This window comes from Vipera ursinii, assembly GCF_947247035.1.
Source record: "Vipera ursinii genome assembly, chromosome: 1".
NCBI lineage: Eukaryota > Metazoa > Chordata > Lepidosauria > Squamata > Viperidae > Vipera > Vipera ursinii.
Genome location: NC_139512.1, coordinates 59381242 through 59395629, shown reverse-complemented (window position 1 = coordinate 59395629; position 14388 = coordinate 59381242).

Genomic DNA, 14388 nt, shown 5'->3' with positions numbered 1-14388 from the left:
TACCAAACTAGTTCCACTCAAGCTTATTTTTTTAAGGTCAACTCAGTGTCAAAAATGAAAATATATTGGCAAAACTCATAGGCATCAGAATTGGAAAAAGAATGCACAAAATCATCCTTTGGAAATCTATTCATAACTATTTAGAATTAATTGGTATTAATACAATTACCTACTGGAATACATAAAGGTGCTCTACATGGGATGGTGCCTGGAGAAGATTAAGAAGCTTTAATTGGTTCAGAATATGGTAATAGTGATATACGGGCATCTCCTGCTTAGTCACTGTTACATTTTTACTTCTGGTTATCACCTACAAAGGGGCTTCCATGGAGCCAGAATATTTGAGGGACCACCTCTTTCTGATTGTCTCTATTTACCACATTAGATCTGGCAGGAAGTATGTATCTTCTGTCATGAAACTTGTCCTTTGGAACAGCATTCCACCCAAGATTAGATTGATTCCACTCTTATTGGCCTCTGGAAAGTGCTTAAGATCTGGTTATTCTTCCAGGCTTGGCAACTGGAAAGTTAATAAAGCGGGTGCACTGTTGTTGTTGTGGAATTATCCCTGAATACCATTTTTTAAATTTTGTTTCTGTGTTGAATTATTTTGTTATTTGTTATTTAAATATATGTTTCCCACACAGCATCACCTTGGTGAAATGAATGGACTGCTGCATATAAATAAATAAATAAATAAATAAATAAATAAATAAATAAATAAATAAATAAATAAATAAATAAATATTTCTAAAAGGAAAGGGGACATGTACACATGATTGATGCAACAGGAATGTGTTTTCATGCATCTTTTCCCTCACGAAGCATTTCCAGCTTCTGAAAATTGTTCCAACAAGGAGAGTTTACTTGTGAGTATGTCTGCTTAATTTTAATATAATTTAATATGTTGACAATGTTAACTTTACAAATCCAGCTGTCTACAAATTAAAATAACAAGATAAAATGTTCATCAATTTCTCTCTCTGTGTGTGTTTGAAAATATAAATCAAACTGTTGCTAATTTGTCTAGCAGCATATATATTGCAAAAAACTTCAAAATTGAAAACATGGCAAGTCCTCTTCACATTTCCTACCCTCTCCTTTTGGAAAAGTAATTATCCATTTCCTTTCTTCAAACATATTCAGATAAAACTCAAAAGAGAACTAAAAGATTCTTGGATAATAATCCAGTTTGGATTACTGCAATGTGTTTATGTGGAGCTGCCCTTAAAGACCATCTGGTCCAGAAACAGGGGCATGTACAATATCGAGTATTTTTGGGTTCACCCATGTTACACCTATTTTGTGTTACGTAGCTGCACTGGCTACCTAATTTTCTTCTGGGGGTAATTAAAGGTGCCAGTTATTACCTTTAAAGCTCTACAAGACACAGGACCATGTTATTTGTGGGACTGCTTCTCTGCGAGAGATCTGCCCATTCTACCAATTCAGATGTGTAGGCATGCTCTAGATACCTTTCTTGAAAACTTGACATGGAAATGTATCCTTTCTGTGGCTGCTCCTACATTATAGAACAGTTTCTTTGGCTGGAAGAAAGAAGATTCCATCTTTTTAGCTTTTCAGAAGGCCACCAAGACCAGGCTTTTTACATTGGCACTAGGGCAGACTAAGGATGTCAAAAGTTGGCTCTGGGGCACCTCAAGGCAATGATTGAGACACCCAATTTGTTTTGGCTTTATATTTTATGTGTTGTATAGTTTGGAGTTATATTGTTGTTGTGAGCCACACAGAGGTTTCTGCAATTCAGAAAAGGTGTTTTGTTTTGTTTTTAGCTTTTCCAGTTTGCATCAAGTTAATTTGAAGTCACTCATCACAAAATATAAATCAGGAAAATAAATTTGCTTTATCCCAGGCATGGTGAAATGAAATCAGTACAAGAAATAATTGTCTTTACAAATGAAAAGGAAACATTATAACACATTATAACTTTAGTGCACATTAAACATGGACTTTTCTTTACAAAATGGTAGATTTAAATTGGATAGGTCTTTTTATATCAAATTTATAAATATAAGGGAATGGTGCTTGAACTATGGCTGTTCATTTTGTATGAAAAGGTGTTATGGGCAAAATCTCTTTGGCAGCATCTATGTTGCTGCTACAGGGATTTTGTATTGGGAACAAGCAGCATAATGTTTATCTGGACTACAACACCCTTGTTCCATTGCTGTTGGAAAAGTGAATGCACCTGATCTGCCTGCTTGATGTCACAATGACTCTAATTTTAAAATATTAGATGCTGTAATCTTGGTGGTCATTTTGATATTAGCCAAGAGTCCAATAATAATCTAAGAAATAATCACGGTTTGATTGGATTACATTATTATATTTCAAAATAAAAATTCAAAGGGAAAATATTGCTTCTATTTGGCTCCTATTTTCTTGGATGCACTAATTTCTTGTACACCAGTGTACAAGAAATTGTACATTCTTTTCTTCAATTTATTTTCTCTCACACACAGACTTCATACAATAGAATTCTTCCTGTTTTGAATTCACTATCAGAAAAATAGTCAAGAGAGGAATCTTTATGCTGTCTCAAGCAAATGGCTATCCAATTTTTGCTAAAAAGAGAAACAAAAGAAAACTTCCAGTGAAGGAATAACCACAACCCCAGGAGGTATCCAGGATCAATAGCAATTAGAGTAAGGCATTTGGATTTCCCCTTTATAAAGTTTTCACTCATTGGTTCTTGTGCTTCTCTTGGAAACTCTGGAGAAAAAGCCTATATTACTTGAATTGTGGCAGTTGTTCAACAATTGGAAGACTGTAAAATCATTCCCTTCCCCCTCGCCCCCTTAGCTTTCTCTATGTTAGGCTAAATATAACCACTTTTCTTAGCTATTCTTCATAGGATTTAGTTTCCAAGACTCTCACTATCTTTGTCATTGTTTTTTCCAAATATTGCAATTTCTCAGTGACTTTCTTGTTTTGCAGTGACCAAAATTGGGCACAGAAATATTGTGTAGCATGTGATTTGTTAACATTGACTCATGGTGATTACCTAGTTAAGTCCTTGTAATTTTCTTGGCAAGATTTCAAAAGTGGTTTGCTATTTCCTCCTTCCTAGAGGTGAGAGGGAGTGGTTGGCCTAAGGTCAACCAATTAGCTTCATGCTCAAAGTGGGACTAGAACTCACAGACTCCCAATTTTTAGCCTGATGACTAACCACTACATCAGATCTCATGATTCATTTATGATGTAGAAAAGTATTCAACAATAAATACAATTTAAAATGATGAACATACATAACATGTCCATATTGAATTTATATAATTGACAGTATGATCTTGGTGATGACTTAAGATTTGAAATCACTGAAGAAATGTTCAAAATGCCTCTGGCACATTCAAAGTAAAAGTCCCTTTGGCACTTTTCGTCTCCTTCCCACCACATTCCCCTGAGTCGTTTTTCCAGAACAGCAGTCACCAACCTTTCAGCTCCCTGGACTGACAGTGGTGGCAGGAGGGGGAATACAGGATGGTTTTACCTGCTCCTTGAGCAAATGGAGCTTTGTGCACATGGCCGCCACTTATGCAGCTTGGTCCCCAATGGGCTGTGGACTGGTACCAGGCACCAGAATACATAATTTGTTCTACATTCATACATTCATTCCAGAATACATAATTTGTTCTACATTCATACTGAAATTCATAAGGAGTTAAACTGATTCTTGTTTAACTTTGCACTACATATCAGCTTTTATCAGCTTTTATTTTATTACAGCAGATTACTTGAAGGACTTTTTTCACACATATCAGCCTGTTTATAATCAGTAATAAAGATCTTTATTAGGCTATCTTTGAAGGCTGTTAAATTGCTCAGGACTATGATTACCACATTTGAACTTTACTAAAAGAAGGAAATGGTCAGGGATAGATATCTTTATAATAATCTACCACTTCTAGTTGTATTAATTGTGTGGTATGTGTAATGAATAATCACAAGACCGTATCAGTCTATTGTATGTTATAGGCTATATGTTGCATTAAGTTTCTAAAATAAAAAAAGCAATTTCTTGTCTTGGATTACAATAATAAGCAATGTTGTAGAATAAAAGAATAAGCAATGTTGTAGAATAAAAGAACTGTTTTTTTTTTATTTCCCCCACCTCATCCCCACAAATCTGAGAAGGCTACAGTACTAAGAATCACTAGGCCCTTGGCTTCAAAAATGTATTAATAGAAGATAAATGTTGTAGTTTAGTATTGAAATGTGGGGTTTCATTACTCAACCAGTTGCAAACCCCATTCCCTTCTAGAACTGATGATGAAGGAACTACCAAGAACACTCCAACCAACACTGACAGGGCAAGCCACTTGTACATAAACAGAGAGCAAACCCCCACTCCCTTACAGCACTGATAATGTTTCCTAGTTCAGAAATGAAACATCTGGAAGAAAACATCCAAGCTCAGAGAGCACCAAAGACATCACAGAGAGAAGATAGTTAAGACTGATGGGGTGGAGCTACCAGCGAGCTATGTAGCAAATTTACAGATCAGCTACAAATACCTTGGTAACCCACAGATACAGGGGAACCACAATGAGGAGAGAAGAAAGACAACAACATCCAAGTATAACCAAAAGATAAGATAGTCCTGAAGAGCCAGCTCAATGAGAGTAAGATACATGCCATCAGCACGTATGCCTTGCCAGTCATCCGATACCCTACTGACCAAAGGAAGACGTTGAGAGTACCAACGTGAAGATACATAGAAACAGGGGTTTACCACACTAGACAGGACCTGACAGCACTACCAGATCTTGGAGTTTGTCCCAGTTTACAGTGCATTTAAGGGAATCTAGAGAAATATAAAGTAAGTAAAGGCAGTGGCCACAATTTACAAATCAAGCCTCAAGTCCATGCAGCAGCTGTAAAAAAGTGAGTGTGTGTCATGACTTCAACTATGCCAGGGGTGTCAAACTGCCTGCCCGTGGGCTGGATGCGTCATCCGGAAGCCATGCCCACCCCATTGCCGGCAATGGCAAAATAGTCCCGATACGTCTCGTGACATCACGTGATGTTGTGAGTTTGACATGTCTGAACTATGCAGACACAATCCTGACTTTTTCTTATCACCTCTGGGCATATCTTGCAGCCAGCACTTCTGCAAGACAGGGCTTCATGTTTTGTTTTTGTTTTTTTTCTGTCATGGAGATTAAATGAATGGGTAGAGATTTAAAGACCAAAAAAGTAATATATCCCCAGAGAGAAAAAATGTAGAAGAGCATGCACAGTTCCATAAGATTTTTAAATACCTTTGCTCTTTCATATTTTGCAAAAGGATTTTTTTTCCTGTATTGGTGTTCTTTTTGGTTGTAACCCTGTTTTAACAGAATCAGGGCTAGATATTTTGGGTGGTATTTTTGGATTTATTATTATTGTTAAGCTTCATCACATAGTCAACCAGTTGTTGGAATTTTTACTAGATTTTGATATATTTGATTTGGCATTTTTATCTACCTATTGAGTCTTCACAAGGATCTGTGATAGGCAGAAGTTGTTTGCTGATATTAAAGGCATTGTCACAAGATGTAAGTTATTCCAAATAAAGCTGCCTTTTGCAGTTGACTGATGATTATGTTGTCAATGCTGATGGTGTTCAAGTGGTGTTCAATGTGTTTTGAGATTGTACTCAAAGATCCTATTACTATTGGCACTACATTTGCTTTCTTTTGCCACATTCTTTCTACTTCTGTTTGATGGTCTTCATATTTTGTGTTAATATTTATTATTGTACAGGTATTCTGTAATGGTGCAATCTATCTTTGGGCAGTGTGCAAGCACCCTTGCTCTTAATGATGGCTTTGAATAGGGTTAAATAATTGAGCAGTAACATTCACCTTCTGATTTTTAGTAACTCATTCTAAAAAAATTATAATACAAGGCTAGCATAAAATGACAGGGAAAAAATATTTAACAATGAATAAAAAGAAAGATCATCAGACCCATAAGTGTGGTTGATATCCAAGAGACAGAGGCAAAAGGAGTAAAATTATTTCCCTTCACTATCATGTCTATCCTCATAGCTGAAGGTACTTAGATGTGGATTTAGATTTCATGATTTCATTTAACTGTAGGCGAATCAATTGTTGTGCTTTGATGTTGTACATCTATAAACTTTGTATGGATTCACAAGCTATTAAAATGGGATTTTCCCTTTTGCTTTTAATAGAAATTCTTCACAAAATCTTGCACGGTAGTATGTTCACACCCCATATACCAGTAAATGAGTGTTTGGTTTTTTTAAAAAAAAAATTCTATGCAAAATTACATAATGCTTATGATTATTTAATTCTTTACTTAAATGCCATGGCTCAGTAAGCCATGGAAATATAAACACAATTAGAATAGGTTATTTTTAGAAAAGCACTCTTTAACAGTATGTTTTCCAGTGATGACCAACATTAGATGCTATTGATTTTATGTTTCCTGCTGTTAATAACTACAAATTAGCCAAAGTTTTCTTCTATTTTTTTAAATGGCTTAAATGGGCGCTATAATCCAAATGCAGTTTGATCTCTTACTATGCAAGAAAACTTTCAGAAACCCCCCACTGATAGTCTGGCAATGTTAATCTTGTACTATACTCATGTCATATTAAAGTATTAATGTGCTATTTGCTATCCGTTAAAAAATATAATCAGGTGTCATAATATAAACATATACTCAACAACAGCCTTAATTGGAATGATGAAAAGGATTACCACAAAATAAAAATGCACAGATAATGATTTAAACATTCATAGACATTCATAGACAGTTACCTAGGGGAAAAAATTGCCAGATAAAAACAACAGCCACAATCATAATTCAGTTTACAGGTAGTTCTTGACTTATGACCACAACTGACCAAAATTTCCATTGCTAAGCAAGGCAGTCATTAAGTGATTTTTTCCTCCATTTTACAACCTTTTTTACCACAGTTGTTAAGCAAATTGCTGCAATTATTAAGCAAATCATTGGGTTATTAAGCAAATCTGGTTTACCCCATTGACTTTGCTTGTTGGAAACAGGCTAGGCAGGTTGTAAATGGTAATCACATGACCCCAGGACAGTGTAACTGTCATAAATATGTGCCAGTTGCTAAGCATCCAAATTTTGATCACATGACCATGCTACAACAGTTGAAGTGTGAAAACTGGTCACAAGTAATTTTTTTCAGTGCTGTGGTAACTTTGAACTGTCACTAAATGAATGATTGTAAGTCAAGGACTATCTGCACATACTGTATATCTATGGCTTTCTAATGGTACAATATTTTCATATTTCATATTTCTGGGGTTATTAAAATTGGACACCATTTTTAAACATCAGGTATTATCAGCATACTGATGACACCTTACCAAAGGTGAAATAAGGAGATAAAGTGAGTTTCTGTCCTGTTACCTGGAATAAGTTAGGATGGTGAAATACAGGCACAGGTTTAGTCTTAATCTCAGCAAATTTAGAAGCCAACTGATAAAGAACCCAAATGATTCCATTATTCTGTGCTCAGTGCTTTTGAGCTTGCAGATCCTGTTCAAAGATCGGATGATAAATTTGATCAATAGGGCCTTGTGCAATGAGGAGACTATACATAGTCATTCATCCCTTGACCACCTCTCAATTATTATAATTCATTCTGCCTGAGACAGCCTTTGAAGGCTACTCAGAAACTTCTGCTGGTCTAGAATGAATGCTTCAAATAGTTACAGGAGTAAGTTGATTTGCTAATATGATACCACTGCTTTGAGACATGCATTGATTGCCATTGGCTTCCATATGAAATTCAAGGTGCTAGTAGATATCTTTGAAATCCTATAGAAGTCCTGACCTAGACAATCTATTCCAAGTGGCATTTGTCTACTTGATATGATCAGAAATAATGGAGTTACTCTATATTCTCATCTCTCAGGATTCCTGCTATTAATGATTGTTGACGCAGACTTTTTTGGTCATGTCTCTATATGGAACAAGATAATTTGTCAGCCTTACTAGGTAGACTAGACAGGAAATGAACAGATTTAAATGAACAGAGTTATTTTTACTTTATTGTAAAGCTACATTACCTGAATCTTGCAAGTCTAAAAGTACAAAGGTCTTCCCATCTTGTTTACTAGGGAAAGTGTTTTCTGAGTTTCTTGCCTTCCTGCTAACTAGTTTTGTGCTAGGTTGTCCCTTATCTGACTGTTCCTTAGGCAGTGCCTCTTGGCCTCATATCCTAAAGTTTTACCCACACCTCCAGAGATTATAACCATCCTGATTTTACTAACATCTCATAAAGTCTTCAAGATCTGGCTTTTCCAAAATGCTTTTGGGAGATGACTTGAAGTTTTGATCTCTCCTATAGAAAGATGCTTGGTTTAACTGCTATTGGTTTCCTTGGTGGTACATTTTGTTATATTTAGTTATATGTTTTAATCCACATACTATATTTTGGAGCTGTAATTCATTCAAAGTTTTTTTTTCCATTAATACAGCATATAAGACTCACTAAATAAATAAATTACAATGTCTCTTACAAACTGACACATATGAACTTGTACACTAGTTGAGGTCAATGGGTTCTATCCAATATGCAAGAAAACCCTTTGCCATAAGGTAAAACCCTGCCTTCCTTTCAACTCTGCACCTACATCTCTGTAGAAGGCCACCCACATCTGCTTTTCAGTGCCTCTATTTGATGTTCACTTAATTGCCACATTGAATCTTGGAATAACTGGTTTGCTTAGTGACTTTGAGGACTGCAGCCAGAGGGATCCTTTGCTAACAAAGTATTTGCCTGACTCTGGTTGCATATAAATATGCATTATTTAAATTGGCCTTTACACTAGAAATTATTATGATGTGGAACATTCATAATACTGTTCAGGTAATTATATTCTCTTACTATTTCTGCCACTATAACTGTAAAACATTTATATTAAACAATAAAATATCCAAGATGTATTAGGTGGGTAAGGCAGAGAGAGCTAAGGGATTCCCAGTGGAGAACTAGGAGACCTTTGGTGGATTTGGCTAGAAGCAGACTTGTAGTGAAGGTAATGCATAGCTTCCTAAAGAAGAAAGACTTGAAGATGAAAAAGACAAGGATCCTTGCTTGATGATCATAGACAAACAGATATGGCAGAGTACTGTGGATAATATTTTCCTTTAGAATTGTTTTGAACTCAGATTTCCTTTTTAGGATAAATAGATTAATAAAATCCTTGTGGTCTGAGTGAAGGATCAAGTGCTGTAGGAGGAGGGCACAATTTCTTTCTTTGGGAAATTTCATTAACCTTTTCTACAATTGTTAGATTGACAATTCCTCTCAGGCCATTTGAGCTAATTAAATCCTAATGGGCAGCAATTGAATGTCTGAACTACTTTCCATTTGCTAATGTTGGTATCTTTGGATTTTCTACAGTCTTGAAATATTAAGATGCATTGTTTCCATCACAGCAATGTAAAGTTCATTGAGGAATATATACACAACATGCTTAAAGCTACACTTGAAAAGCATAACTGTATTCTGTGTTACTTTCCATCTTTCCTAGAGTTGTTGCAGGAGATTTTATATGCATTCTACACACATGCTTATTTTAAATAGTTGCACATCCTAAAGAGGCTATGTGGGGCAAAATCTAAAAGGAAAAAGAAATATACCCATCAAAACAGTCTTTATCGCAGCTTGTTGGGGCATATAAATCTCTTTAGAAAAATGGGAGCTGTCTAAAAGTGAGGAAAGCAGGAAGTATAAATCTATATTTTGCTGGCGTGAATCTATTTTTTTAATGAGATTTGTGACTAATTTCAGAACCCATTCATGTGTCACAAAATACAGGCTATATGCTGCACAGTTATAATTCCAACCACACTGAAAATGATAATAACAACAATCCCTCTTCCCCTGGCTCCCAGTTTTATTATGCTAAAAATGGAAAGGAAATGGGGTTACTATTTCGTTTTTTCTACAGATCCAATAGAAGACATTAGAGTTGAGGGAAAAAAAAACTTTTTTGATGCTTGCTTTACTGAAAATTACTCCAGTGTAATTCTGCAAGAATTACAACATATGAAGGAATCCAAGTTCATTGAATTACATGTAAGACATGTTTAATCAATCATTAATCACAATAACACAATACACTATAGGTACATGCCCAAAGGCTTTCAGTTCCTCTGTTTTTCCTTTCCTCTGCACACATATATCTAAATTCATGGACATATACATGTACAGAAATGAAGGGTCTTTATGGAGGTATGATGGACATTCCAGATGATTGCATTCTTTTAAACAAATGGACAATGTAATCAGATCAGACTCATGCCCGTGGAGGCCAGTTACAAACAGTGTTGGTGGCAAGCTGAAGACTGATGAGATGGGAAAGAAATGAGAGTTTTCTCCACAGTCTATTAGCTGCTCAACTTTTTACTACTCCTAGTAAGACAATATTGTTCCAGGGACACACAAACCAAGCATTGTAATATGTTCCACTGAGGGATAGCAGGTTCACTAGGATTTCAAGCATCAGAGATCATTTCCATGGGGATCAAAGACAATTTTTTTTATTCTGCTTTTTGGCTTTACAGAAAACAGTAATTAAAAAAAATTGCCCCATTGTTAATGACATATGTGTGTAATGGTATGTGGGAATGACCTTGAGAGACAGAGGAAAACTGGAGATTTCATGCAAAAGGTATCTCAGTCCACAGAAGCAGAAGTGGTCTGGGAAGCATTTCAGAAGTGACCGTCCCTAGTTTTCTGAAGAGTAAAAGGAAAGATATGATTAATATTTTCAAGGTTGCATAACTCTCTTAGTGTAACTTTACAATAAAGATAAGAGTTCGTATTCACTGATATGGACACAAAAGGATTTTTTTAATAGAACATTTGACTTTGGAATTTTGTCACGTGAGATGTGGTGCTGGCTACCAAGGTGGTTGGCTTCAAAAAAGGTTTGGACCAATTCATGATAGTCATGGGAATAGCAATAGCAATAGCACTTAGACTTTACAGTGTTCTCTGGGCAGTTTACAACGTCAGCATATTGCCCCAAACAATCTGGATCCTTGTTTTACTGACCTAAAGTGGATGGAAGTTTGAGTCAAACTTTAGACTGCAATACTTCATTCTAACCACTGCACCTCAGGGGATGCATGACTATTAGTCCTCATGGCAATCTGACTGCCTCTGAAGGCCAGGAAATTAGTGTAGTTGATTGGCCACTGTGTGAACAGACTGCTGGATTAGATGATAAGGGATCCATTCCAGGAAAAAGTATCTTAATTCTTAAGTACTATATTTTCATTTTGCTTTTCATAAATTTGATATTTATCGATTTGTTTGTTTGTCTGTTGCCCATCTCACCACAACATCTATGAGCTACACTTTTTCTTTTCAATAATAGTAATAGTAATGGTGGGAAGTGTTTTAGCTGTCTGTCAGTCTGCATTTTAAAATTTTGACCTCCTAAGAAATTTCAGGTTTGTGGTTACCATAGTTTTTGTTAACAGTAAAGCCAAACTTCTGACATAAATTCCAGTGAAAAACTTCTGCAATTGTATTATTGCATCAATTATAGTTGGTTTGCATACTTTTACTACGTTCACTAATCAGATAATTGACAATTTCATATTTGATTTTATATAGTCAGGATTTGATATAGTCTCAAATATGTTAATTTGCAGCTCTGATGATATTTGTTTGCAGAATTACTATTGCTACTGCTACTGCTACTACAACTATTACTGCTATTACAAAGGAGACTTTAAAAAGAACAAGACAATTTGAGTGTGTCAGCAAATTTAATTTAAATTTAATCATATAGTTAAAAATCTCATCTCCTGTTTGTCATTTAGAGCATTTGATAGCTACTTCAAGTTTGCCTCTTGCATTGCTTCCAGCTGGCAGTGTCAATAAACAATCATCACTCTCTCTTTCATGCCCACAGGGCTCCTAAAAGAGGCAAAAATAGCATTTCAGATTATAGTAATTCAACTAATATCCCAATATACACTTTATAAAAAGAGGAAAAATATTTAAAAGTTGGTGGAAATTGGCACATGCATGCAGTGATGCATTGAATTGGATCTACTAGATGATTCATATTGAATCAGTTGAGTTTTTTGATTCACACTGCAAAATTTAATTCAGACATGACTGATTTGAAATTGCTTTTGGAAGCAGCTGATGATTGAAATCCAGATATTTACCAATTATTTCCAAATATACTTCCTTCTCATTTTGGACATATTATTAAGCATTCTCCATGACATGTTCAACATTCCACATTTTCCCCTCCCTTTCCTTAATATAGTTGTATGCTCTTTGAATTTCCCTAATCTCAGTATTTCAGTTAAACAATCTGAAGAAAATTCTGAATACTGTTTTAAATCATCCCATATAGTTTTAATCATCTAAAAAAAAACCACCTTCACCTATTAGCTGGGTAGAAAATGATTGGTACCTGTCAGACCTGTAATTTAGCACAGTACTCTAATAAAATACTTTTTAAATTCAAAATAAATAGAGTAAATAGACAGTGCTAGAGCAACTAAGAGAAATATTATATTATATATGGTAAATTCTTCCTTGAAGACTCTTTCTGCTTATTAACCAAGGGACCAATTTAATGTCACTGAAATACATATAGCTGAGTCTCTCAGTTTTCTTGATAGAAACATTTGAGTAATTCATTGGAAACAGAATTACTATTCTCCAATTCTCATGTTAAGGTTTGTGCTACGTATATTTTTAACCTTACATAAGGTTGGATCTTATTCATTTGTTTACTTATTTATTGCATTTATATTCCACTCGATCAATTTGACTCTTGGCAGCTCAATTTCCATGCATAATTTAAGAAAATTAAAATGTATGCCTCAGAATCATGTAATGTCAGATAAGGGCTGAAATATGCAAATCTGTTGTGTGTTATGCCCCAAGAAAAAGCCAAAGCAGTTCTGGTTGGCACATCAAAGGAGCATCTAGGTCAGCCAGATGTTACTCTTAGTATTCCCAGAAGCCCACAAGAAGGACATGAATACATTCAACTCTTTGATTTGACCTCCAGAATTAGTTATTATAAAATAGTCTTTGTGGAACATTTTTTTTTTGGTATGAACTCTAACAAGGACAATGGCTGCATTAATTTGGATTATTCTTTTGATCTAATTCAACACTTAGAACCCAGATGGCATTTATAAACAGATTTCTCTTCTTTAAGTTGGCAGTTCTTTGGTTTTCATGAGATTTAATCCTAATATAAATTCAAAAATTAGAAAACAAAACACAACTTTATTGAGCAGAATAAGAATATATTGTATTGTATTGTGTGTGAGTGAGTGCATATATGTTTTTGTGTTTTGCCAGTTAATTATATTTTGGAAAATATGAGAAAATATTATAGTCTTAATCCCCCAAATAATCCATATGTTCAATCTGGCTTTCCTATAAATATCCTTGTTGATGGTGATTGCAATTGAGTCAGAGTATTTAAAAAGTGACTCCAGAAGATGGTAGAGGACAGGAAGGCCTGGAGGAACGTTGTCCATAGGGTCGCGATGAGTCGGACACGACTTCGCAGCTAACAACAACAACAATTTAAAAAGTGATGTTTAATGGCTTATAGCCTCAAATTTCAAATATCAGCTTACAGCTCATACAAATAATGCACAGACAAGAAAGAAATACTGTCTACTATTAAAACAACAGAACTCATTTCAAAAGCTTCTGATATGTGAACACTTAGAATGTTCATTTCCTAAATTTCAAAAGTTTGTTGTCAACCTATTTTCCAATGCACCAGAATGCAAGATAAGAAACAATGGATGGACACTAATCAAGGAGTGAACCAACCTAGAACTAAGAAAAATTTTTCCTAACAGTCAGAACAATTAACCAGCAGAACGGCTGGCCTTCAGAAGAACAACTAAAAGTTCAGCTGCATTGTGAGAAAATTAAGAGCTGATACTTTTTATAACTGACTTATCATGCTTGAGCAAGGTCCACAGTATTGTCTGAGATTCTACACATCCTCTTCACATCCTGTTTTCCTTGTTACTTTCTGGGAAGAGGCTTTGTGGTATCTGAAGCAGAACATCCAGATTCAGTCACATTTTTATTCCATATAGCATCAATCTTGTGACCTCTCAATCTTGTGAACTCTCATTTTTAATGTGGACCAATGTGCTGTCAGTAAAAAATAACAATAAAGCTTGCCTTTCCTTTCCTTATCCAATGTACTACTCTTCTATCACTTACCATTGGATTATTTTAGTTGAATCAACTAAATTTGCCCTCCATCCCCCTACTCAAGAAAAATTAAATGACATTGCCTGTTGTATTCCTTGTTGTGAAAGACTTTCATTACGTAGGTACATTAATGGTTTTTTTTG